The sequence below is a fragment of the Triticum dicoccoides genome, chromosome 1A (assembly GCF_002162155.2).
Source record: "Triticum dicoccoides isolate Atlit2015 ecotype Zavitan chromosome 1A, WEW_v2.0, whole genome shotgun sequence".
In the NCBI taxonomy this organism is placed as follows: Eukaryota; Viridiplantae; Streptophyta; class Magnoliopsida; order Poales; family Poaceae; genus Triticum; species Triticum dicoccoides.
In genome coordinates this window covers 36,370,976-36,381,947 of record NC_041380.1, presented here as the reverse complement: position 1 = coordinate 36,381,947, position 10,972 = coordinate 36,370,976, and positions in this window count along the sequence as shown.

Genomic DNA, 10,972 nt, shown 5'->3' with positions numbered 1-10,972 from the left:
ACGAATAAAGTGCGAACCACCATCAGTCATTAAATATCTAGGGACTCCAAACCTCGGAAAAATAACTTCTTTAAGCATTTTAATAGAGGTGTTATGTTCAACACTACTAGTTGGAATAGCTTCTACCCACTTAGTAACGTAATCAACAACAACTAAAATATGTGTATACCCATTGGAGGCAGGAAAAGGTCCCATATAATCAAAGCCCCTAACTACAGTTCAATAACGAGCGAATAATTCATAGGCATTTCTTGACGTCTACTAATATTACCAATTCTTTGACATTCATCACAAGACAAGACAAACTTACGGGCATCCTTGAAGAGAGTAGGCCAATAAAAACCAGATTGCAATACCTTATGTGCAGTTCTATCTCCAGCGTGGTGTCCTCCATAAGCTTCGGAGTGACACTTGCGTAGGATCTGTTCCTGTTCATGCTCAGGTACACAACGTCTAATAAAACCATCTACTCCTTCTTTATAAAGATGTGGGTCATCCCAAAAGTAATGTCTCAAATCATAGAAAAACTTTTTCTTTTGCTGATATGTGAAACTAGGTGGTATAAATTTAGCAACAATATAATTAGCATAATCAGCATACTATCGAGTACTACGAGAAGTACTTATAACATTTAATTGTTCATCAGGAAAGCTATCATCAATAGGTAGTGGGTCATCAAGAACATTTTCTAACCTAGACAAGTTGTTTGCAACGGGGTTCTCAGCTCCCTTTCTATCAACAATATGCAAATCAAATTCTTGTAGCAAGAGAACCCATCTAATAAGCCTAGGTTTAGCATCTTTCTTTTCCATAAGATATTTAATAGCAGCATGATCCATGTGAATAGTTACTTTAGAATCAACTATATAAGGTCTGAACTTATCACAAGCAAATACAACTACTAAGAATTCTTTTTCAGTGGTAGCATAATTTCTTTGAGCATTATCTAGAGTCTTACTAGCATAATGGATAACATTTAATTTCTTATCAACTCTTTGCCCTAGAACAGCACCTACAACATAATCACTAGCATCACACATAACTTCAAAGGGTAAATTCCAATCAGGCGGCTGAACAATAGGTGCAGAGATCAATGCTTTCTTAAGTATTTCAAATGCTTCTACACAATCATCATCAAAGAAAAATGGTTTATCTTTTTGTAATAAATTAGTCAGAGGCCGAGAAATTTTTGAGAAGTCCTTAATGAACCTCCTATAAAATCCGGCGTGACCAAGGAAACTTCTTATACCTTTGATGTCCTTGGGACATGGCATCTTTTCAATAGCATCGACCTTGGCTTTATCAACTTCAATACCTCTTTCAGAAACTTTATGCCCCAAGACAATACCTTCATTAACCATAAAGTGGCACTTTTCCCAATTCAAGACAAGATTAGTTTCTTCACATCTCTGCAAAACTCGATCAAGATTGCTCAAGCAATCATCAAAAGAAGATCCATAGACGGAAAATTCGTCCATGAAAACCTCACAAATCTTTTCACAAAAGTCAGAGAATATAGCCATCATGCATCTTTGAAAGGTAGCAGGTGCATTACATAAACCAAAAGGCATACGTCTATAAGCAAAGTACCAAAAGGGCATGTAAAAGTAGTCTTTGATTGATCCTTAGCCGACACAGGTATTTGAGAGAATCCAGAATAACCATCTAGAAAGCAATAATGTGTATGTTTGCATAATCTTTCTAGCATTTGATCGATAAAAGGTAAGGGGTAATGATCTTTCTTAGTAGCTTTATTTAATTTGCGGAAATCAATTACCATCCTATAACCTGTAATAATTCTTTGCGGGATCAATTCATCTTTATCATTAGGAACAACAGTAACACCTCCCTTCTTAGGGACACAATGGACATGACTTACCCATTGACTATCAACAACGGGATAAATTATACCTGCCTCCAGAAGCTTTAGTATTTCTTTTCTTACCATTTCTTTCATCTTAGGATTCAACCGTCGTTGATGATCACGAACCGGTTTAGCATCTTCTTCCAAATTTATTTTATGTTGACATAGAGTGGGACTAATGCCCTTAAGATCATCAAGAGTATATCCAATAGCAGCACGGTGCTTCTTCAGAGTTTTCAATAATCTCTCTTCTTCATGCTCTGAAAGGTTAGCACTAATAATAACAGGATATATCTTCTTTTCATCAAGATAAGCATATTTAAGATTATTAGGCAACGGTTTAAGCTCAAACACGGGATCACCCTTGGGTGGAGGAGGATCCCCTAGGATTTCAATAGGCAAATTGTGTTTCAGAATAGGTTCCTGTTTAAAGAATACTTCATCTATTTCCCTTCTTTCATTCATAAACATATCATTTCCATGGTCTAGCAAATATTGTTCTAAAGGATCACTAGGAGGTACGGCAATAGAAGCAAGACCAATAATTTCATCCTTACTAGGTAATTCTTCTTCACGGTGTTGTCTACTAAATTTAGAGAAGTTAAACTCATGAGACGTATCACCCAAACCAATAGTAACAACATTCTTTTCGCAGTCTATCTTAGCATTGACAGTATTCAAGAAGGGTCTACCAAATATAATGGGACAAAAGCTATCTTGTGGGGAACCAAGAACAAGAAAATCAGCAGGATATTTAGTTTTCCCACACAAGACTTCAACATCTCTAACAATTCCCATTGCGGATATAGTATCTCTATTGGCAAGTTTAATTGTAACATCAATGTCTTCTAACTCAGCAAGTGCAATTTCATGCATAATTTCTTCGTACAAGGTAACAGGTATAACACTAGCACTAGCACCCATATCACATAAGCCATGATAACAATGATCTCCTATTTTAATAGAAATAACAGGCACGCCTACCATAGGTCTATGTTTATCTTTAGCACAAGGTTTGGCAATTCTAGCGGTCTCACCGCAGAACTGAATAACATGCCCATCAATATTATCAGCTACGAGATCTTTAACAATAGCAATATTAGGTTCAACTTTAACTTGCTCAGGAGGTGTATAAGTTCTAATATTACTTTTATGAACAACAGTTGAAGCTTTAGCATGATCCTTTATTCTAACAGGGAAAGAGGGTTTCTCAACATAAGAAGTAGGAACAACAAGATCATTATAAGTGACAATTTTTTCTTCAACTTTAATAGGTGCAGCTACTTTTACTTCTATGGGAGGATGATATTTAAACCACTTCTCCTTGGAAAAATCAACATAAGTAGCAAAAGATTCACAGAAAGAAGCTACTATCTCAGAGTCAAGTCCATATTTAGTGCTAAACTTCCGGAAAATATCGGTATCCATAAAAGATTTAACACAATCAAACTTAGGTGTCATACCTGACTCCTTACCTTCGTCGAGGTCCCAATCTTCAGAGTTGCGTTTAATTCTATCCAATAAATTCCATTTGAATTCAATAGTCTTCATCATAAAAGAGCCAACACAAGAAGTATCGAGCATCGTTTGATTATTATGAGAAAGCCGAGCATTAAAATTTTGAATAATTGTTTCTCTTGGAAGCTCATGATTGGGGCATGAATATAACATTGATTTAAGCCTCCCCCAAGCTTGAGTGATGCTTTCTCCTTCACGAGGCCAAAAATTATATATATAATTGCGACCACAATGACCAAGATGCATAGGATAATACTTTTGATGAAATTCCAATTTCAATCTTCTATAGTTCCACGATCTCGTATCATCATATAGCCTGTACCATGTCAATGCATCTCCCTTCAAAGATAAAGGGAAGACCTTCTTCTTAGCAACATCATCGGGTATACCTGCAAGCTTAAATAATCCACAAACTTCATCCACATATATTAGGTGCTCATCAGGATGCTTTGTTCCATCTCCTGTAAAAGGATTAGCTAGCAGTTTTTCTATCATACCCGAAGGAAATTCAAAGGGAACATTTTCATATTCATTTTCAATAGGTTCATTAGGTTGAGGAGAAACTCTTTGTTCTACTGGTCGGGGTGAAGATACCCCGAACAAGCCCCTCAGAGGATTACTTTCCATAGTAACAAGTGACAGTAAATTTCAGCACACTATATAAAATTTTCCTTACCAAATTCCACTTACCAAAGGCGCTTCACTCCCCGGCAACGGTGCCAGAAAAGAGTCTTGATGACCCACAAGTATAGGGGATCTATTGTAGTCCTTTCGATAAGTAAGAGTGTCGAACCCAACGAGGAGCAGAAGGAAATGATAAGCAGTTTTCAGCAAGGTATTCTCTGCAAGTACTGAAATAAGTGGTAACAGATAGTTTTGTGATAAGATAATTTGAAACGAGCAACAAGTAACAAAAGTAAATAAAGTGCAGCAAGGTGGCCCAATCCTTTTTGTAGCAAAGGACAAGCCTGGACAAACTCTTATATAAGGAAAAGCGCTCCCGAGGACACATGGGAATATCGTCAAGCTAGTTTTCATCACGTTCATATGATTCGCGTTCGGTACTTTGATAATTTGATATGTGGGTGGAACGGTGCTTGGGTGCTGTTCTTACTTGAACAAGCATCCCACTTATGATTAACCTCTATTGCAAGCATCCGTAACTACAACAAAACTATTAAGGTAAACCTAACCATAGCATGAAACATATGGATCCAAATCAGCCCCTTACGAAGCAACGCATAAACTAGGGTTTAAGCTTCTGTCACTCTAGCAACCCATCATCTACTTATTACTTCCCAATGCCTTCCTCTAGGCCCAAATAATGGTGAAGTGTTATGTAGTCGACGTTCACATAACACCACTAGAGGCTGGACAACATACATCTCATCAAAATATCGAACGAATACCAAATTCGCATGACTACTAATAGCAAGACTTCTCCCGTGTCCTCAGGAACAAACGTAACTACTCACAAAGCATATTCATGTTCATAATCAGAGGGGTGTTAATATGCATAAAGGATCTGAACATATGATCTTCCACCAAATAAACCAACTAGCATCAACTACAAGGAGTAATCAACACTACTAGCAACCTACTAGTACCAATCCCGGACTTTGAGACAAGAATTGGATACAAGAGATGAACTAGGGTTTTGAGAGGAGATGGTGCTGGTGAAGATGTTGATGGAGATTTCCCTCTCCCGATGAGAGGAGCGTTGGTGATGACGATGGTGATGATTTCCCCCTCCCGGAGGGAAGTGTTCCCGGCAGAACAGCTCTGCCAGAGCCCTAGATTGGTTCCGCCAAGGTTCCGCCTCGTGGCGGCGGAGTTTCGTCCCGAAAGGTTACTTCTTAATTTTTTCTCGACGAAAGACCTCATATAGAAGAAGATGGGCATCGGAGGACCAACAGGGGGCCCATGAGGTAGGGGGTGCGCCCAGGGGTGTAGGGTGCGCCCCCCACCCTCGTGGACAGGTGGGCCCCCCTCTGGTGAACTTCTTCCACTGGAATTTTTTTATTATTTCCCAGAATGACTTTCGTGGAGTTTCAGGACTTTTGGAGTTGTGCAGAATAGGTCTCTAATATTTGCTCCTTTTCCAGCCCAGAATTCCAGCTGCCGGCATTCTCCCTCCTTATGTAAGCCTTGTAAAATAAGAGAGAGAATAGCCATAAGTATTGTGACATAACGTGTAATAACATCCCATGATGCAATAAATATTGATATAAAAGCATGATGCAAAATGGACGTATCAAGCAGCAGTAGATCAACTCACTTAGCCAGGAAAGGGGGTCTCAGCAGTGGCAGCAGCTAACGGATGATCCAACATTGGATAGCACCGTCCCACCCATGCCGAGAAGCAGCGTTGGTTCCGCCCTGGGTGACGCACTGCTGGATAGATACCCTGTGGATGACATCATGGATAGCACTAACTGTGAGCTACACTTCAAAATGAAGAACATATCCATGAAGGTGGCGAACGCCATTGCTTATACAAATTCCCTCGATGCAACCTAACATTGCAACCCGATTCCAGCCGGCTATGCTCGTGTCGTGGTTGATGAGGTGGTGTACCAATATTCGGTGCTAGAGCTTGACATTCCTGGACATGACGAGGAGCACACACTGGGAGAGGCCAAACATCATATCATCCTATGGTGAAAGGATTGCATCATCTTTCAAAGGCCACCGACACCACATCAGCCGACTCCTCCTCGAAGTCCACCACCGCGTCAGCAGACTCCCGCTCCTCCAAGTCCACCAACGCGTCAGGCCACTCCTCCACCTCCAAGTCCGGCACAGCACCAGACCACTCCTCCTGCTTCAAGTCCGGCATAGCGTCAGACCACTCCTCCTGCTTCAAGTCCGGCACAGCGTCAGACCACTCCTCCTGCTTCAAGTCCAGCATAGCGTCAGGCCACTCCTCCTGCTCCAACTCAGCCACGTCAGCCGTCTCCGCCACCTCAGCAATCGGGGAAGAGAGTCGCCGCAGCTATGGTGCATAGCGGTACGAGTCGAGGTAGTACATGAGGTACAGGCGGAGGCAAGCGATATAAATATGGTCCAAGCCTCGCTCCTCTTCCTCAAAGGCCTTACGACATGACCAATAAGCAAAACGCAGCCATAGTGAAGGCCCAAGTGGACGCCCATTTTGGACCGAAACCAGCATCGCCGCCAAGGGAGAAAGTGCCTGAGGAAAAGATTGACCACTTTATTCGTATGGCTAGACCACCAGCTCCCAAGCTTATTGACTCAGACTATGAGCACCAAATCAGGAAGGCACATCGAGCACGACTATAGAAGGAGTCGAGCTCGAGCTCGAGCCAAGCAGCTCGCAAAAAATGCGGGAAAACTGTTCCCCAGCTGGGAGAACAGGCGACGGAATCGACCCCCCCGCTTGTTGTGCCAACACATGAGAGTACCGGCGCCCCATGTGGGCAAACCGTTCCCCAGCTGGACAATCAGCTGGTAATAACCGAGGAGCATAGAAGGCACGCTGAAATGCTCGGTATCACTGTTGGACAACTCCTCGAGATCAAGCCCATGTCTCCGCTTAGAGAGGAGGAAATAAAACAGAAATATGTCCGTGACCAACCTTTGGTTGGGCCCGAGGAGGTCAAGAACCTCCCAACGAGAATGTATGAATTGCATGATTGGTACATGAAAATTACCAAGAGTTCCAATCGAGAGTCCCTCATGGTGAAAGTCAAGGAAGAGCATTACTTCCATAAGCTAGCTCTGTCCGTTGAGTACTCAGAACTATTTCAGTTATTCAATCAAAATGCACTCGACAAATCTCTCGTCAGTTGTTATTGTCTGTAAGTGATTTCTTTTTGTAATTTAAGTCTCAAGCTAGCTTTAGTGCTCATTGATCGATCATTACTGTAATTATCCTCACTATATTCTTTTTTGTGGTATTATGCAGGATGAAGATGTATGAAATGAAAAAAATTGGACGCTATGGCATTGTGTTTATTGACCCAAATACCATTAATGAACACACATGGAAATTGGAATGGTATAAACAAGATGTAGACAATAAAATGCTAGAGTTCTTGAAGCACTTCAATACCAATGAAGACATACTAGTTCCTTACAACTTCCTGTGAGTCACACTGTCTTGTACTACAAATTCTGTTTTTGCTTACTAGCTAGCTAGATGTTAATAATTAAGTGTATAGGGTTTAGGGTAGTTGATTAGTGTTATGCACATGCCCACTTAACTAAGACATGCAAACGTGTGCGCATGCAGTTACCACTGGATCTTGTTAGTCATTAGAGTTGAAGAAGGAAAAGTTGAAGTACTGGACTCACTACTTAAAAAAGAAAGTGACTTCACCATCTTGAAGGAGATAGTCGACAGGTAATTTCAATCATTATTAACTATATCTTGGCCTATTTGGTTCATCATTTCTTGATATCAACTATTTAATAACCCCTTTATTAATTTTCTTTGCCGGCGGGAAGGGCTTGGGAAAAGTTCATCAAGGTGACTCCAGGTAAATGGTGACAAAAGTTGTATTGGTATCGACCCAAGGTAAGTAATTAAGTAGTACTATCTAGCTACCATCTCTTTAATTCTTGTTTCAATACCATTATCTAATTATCATGCTTGATTAATTATTATCTAATTAAATTCTATTCTCGTAAAGGCCCTGAAGCAGTCGCCGGGGACTGAAGTGTGTGCATACTACGTTTGTGAGAATATTCGTATGATGGCGTCCGAAAGGAGCAAATCTGATAGACAACAATGGGTACGTTTGCCAGAACACTATTCACAAATTTTACATGATTATCGATATCTAGTCACACAACTAATACACATGCATATTGATCTCCACTACTAGGGAAAAGCCTATACACATAATCTTACCAGCAGCGCGCTTTAAAATCAGGCGCTGCTGCTAAGTAGCCGTAGCGCGGGCCATGGAAACTCGCTGCTAAAACAAGTTTATCAGTAGCGCGTGCACTCCAAGAAGCGCTACTGCTAAAATTCCCACGACGCCGCCGCGAGGCCAGTTATAGCAGCAGCGCGTTAAAATAAACAGCGCTACTGCTACGTAACGTAGCAGCAGCGCATTGAGGCAATAATCGCTACTGCTAAATTAACTACAAAAATCAATGAGCATTCAGCGCATTCAGCATAACGTAGCAGCAGCGTATTTTTTATGTCTATGTCTATTTTTACATACTGACACATAGCAGTAGCACATTCAGGCCGAAAGGCGCTACTGATAGGTAGTTTAGCAGTAGCGCGTTTACCTATAGCGCGCTACTGCTATTCCATTCCATCTCCCCCACTCACTAGCCTCATCAACAGATCACACTCACACACACTCACGGTCTCCTCCTCACCCCCCCGCGCTGCCGGTCCTCCCCCTTCACCCCTCCCCCGATCTGCGCCGCTGTCGCCTCATCCTCCTCGCTGGACTCGGTACCGGCCTCCTCCTCCGTCGTCCCTCCACTCGCCGCTGGCCGCCCCCTCCTCGCTCCGCCTTCCTCCTCGATCCGTCCTCCCTCCACTCGCCGCCGGCCGACCCCTCCTCGCTCCACCTTCCTCCTCCGTCCTACTATCTTCTCCCTCCTTGAGTCGCCCCTCCTTGTCCCTCCTCCCTGATACATTTTGATTTAGTAGGCTTTCATATGTAACATTTTGATTTAGTTGATATGATTCAGTTGATTTAGTAGGCTAGTTGATTTAGTTGATTTAGAACATTTTGATTTAGTTTATTTAGTAGGCTACTTGATTTAGTAGGCTAGTTGATTTGGAACATTTTGATTTAGTTGATTTGGTATGCTAGTGGATTTAGTATGCTAGTGGATTTAGTATGCTAGTTGATTTAGTTGATTTAGTATGCTTGATTTAGTTTTTTTGTAATAAGTTATTTTTTGGCAAAATGTAGGTGCCAATTTAGTTAAATTTGCCACTTGTTTCCTGTGAAGTGAATCTTTAATCCTTTGCTCATATTGTTTTAGGAAAATGGCGCCACCACTAGCACCACTATGTCGACTATGCAAGTCAAGGTGCGCCAGCAGCCTTGCAACTGGCAAGCTATTCGGCATCTACTTCCATCCGAGTTTTCGTTATGCGGCGGTAAGAAATTAGATAAAATGTAACAACTATTTTATTTTTAGTGTTGGCATTACTGCATTGTGTCATTTTGCTTTTCTTACACAGATCGTCCCATGCAATGTGAGGTTGAAATTCAACAAGCTGACAGGAGACACTGTGACATTTGAGGCTCCTGGGGGGCGTACACTATGGAGGTCGAGAAAGGACGCAATATGTCGCAGATTGGAGGAGATGGATGGGCCCGTTTCCTCGCTCGCATGCGTCTTACTGGTGGTGAGTTGATTAGATTCTCCTTCAGAGCAGAAAGACCCAAGCTGGTTGTCATTTATATCAACCTGGTGGAAGATGATGAAGATGACGAAGATGATGAAGATAATGAGGACCCACTCAATGAAGATGATGAGAACCCACTTCATGAAGCCATCATAGCTCCAAGAATGAGGCTGAGCGAGGAGGAGGTGTGCAACCTATGGGACATAATTCCGCCACGTGATGACATTGTCGGGGTGCCATTCGTGACCCGCCTGACAAGTACCATGGTCGATCAGCATGAAATGGTATGTTATACATACTGCATGTAGTAATTTGATGATATATATATGCTTTAGTGAATCCGATGATATGCTTAGTGTAGAGTCCAATGATATGCTTTGTGGAATCTAGTCGATGATATACTTTAGTGTAGAGTCTGATCACATGCTTATTAGTGTAGAATCCAAGGAACTATTAATAGTGTAGATAATCCATATATATACTTATTAGTAGAATTCATGATTAATTAGTACAAATGCGTAGTACTGTGTCTTTTTATAGTGTAGAAATCTAGACATAATAGAAATATATTTGCAAGAGTATGTGTGAGGCTATTTATAAATTGATATGTTTTTCTTATTCAGAGATTGCCAAAGAACCTATCTGTGAGTTGTGGTATCGAGCCTGATGAAGAAGGCTCAGTTGGACTACGCCTTACCGCAAGGGGCTCCGTCACCACATGTACTTACCGCATGGGCACAGATGGTCGCACACACTTGAACTCGGTTGGGTGGAAGAGATTCCTCGTTGGCAAGAATCTTCGTGTTGGACAGGCCATCCTAATTACTATGAGGAACACCCACCGCCCAGGCTTGAGGATGATGATCGTCGTCGATATCATCTAGAACTACATATGTGTGTGGCTATATCATCTAGAACTACATATGATGATCGTCGTCGATATCATGTAGAACTACATATGATGATCGTCGTCGATATCATCTAGAACTAAATATGATGATTGTCGTCGATGTCACCTTGTACTGCTTGAGGATGCATGTTGAGCATATATGAAATTGTTATCTAGTACTCCCTTGGTTCCAAATTACTTGTCGTGGTTTGAGTTCAAATTTGAACTAAAACCACGACGAGTAATTTCGAACCGAGGGAGTACTACCTAGTACATATAATGCTTTATGAAATTGATATCTAGTAGTACCTAGTATCTGGAAATTTGCAGTTTATCGAAACTGGAATGGGGA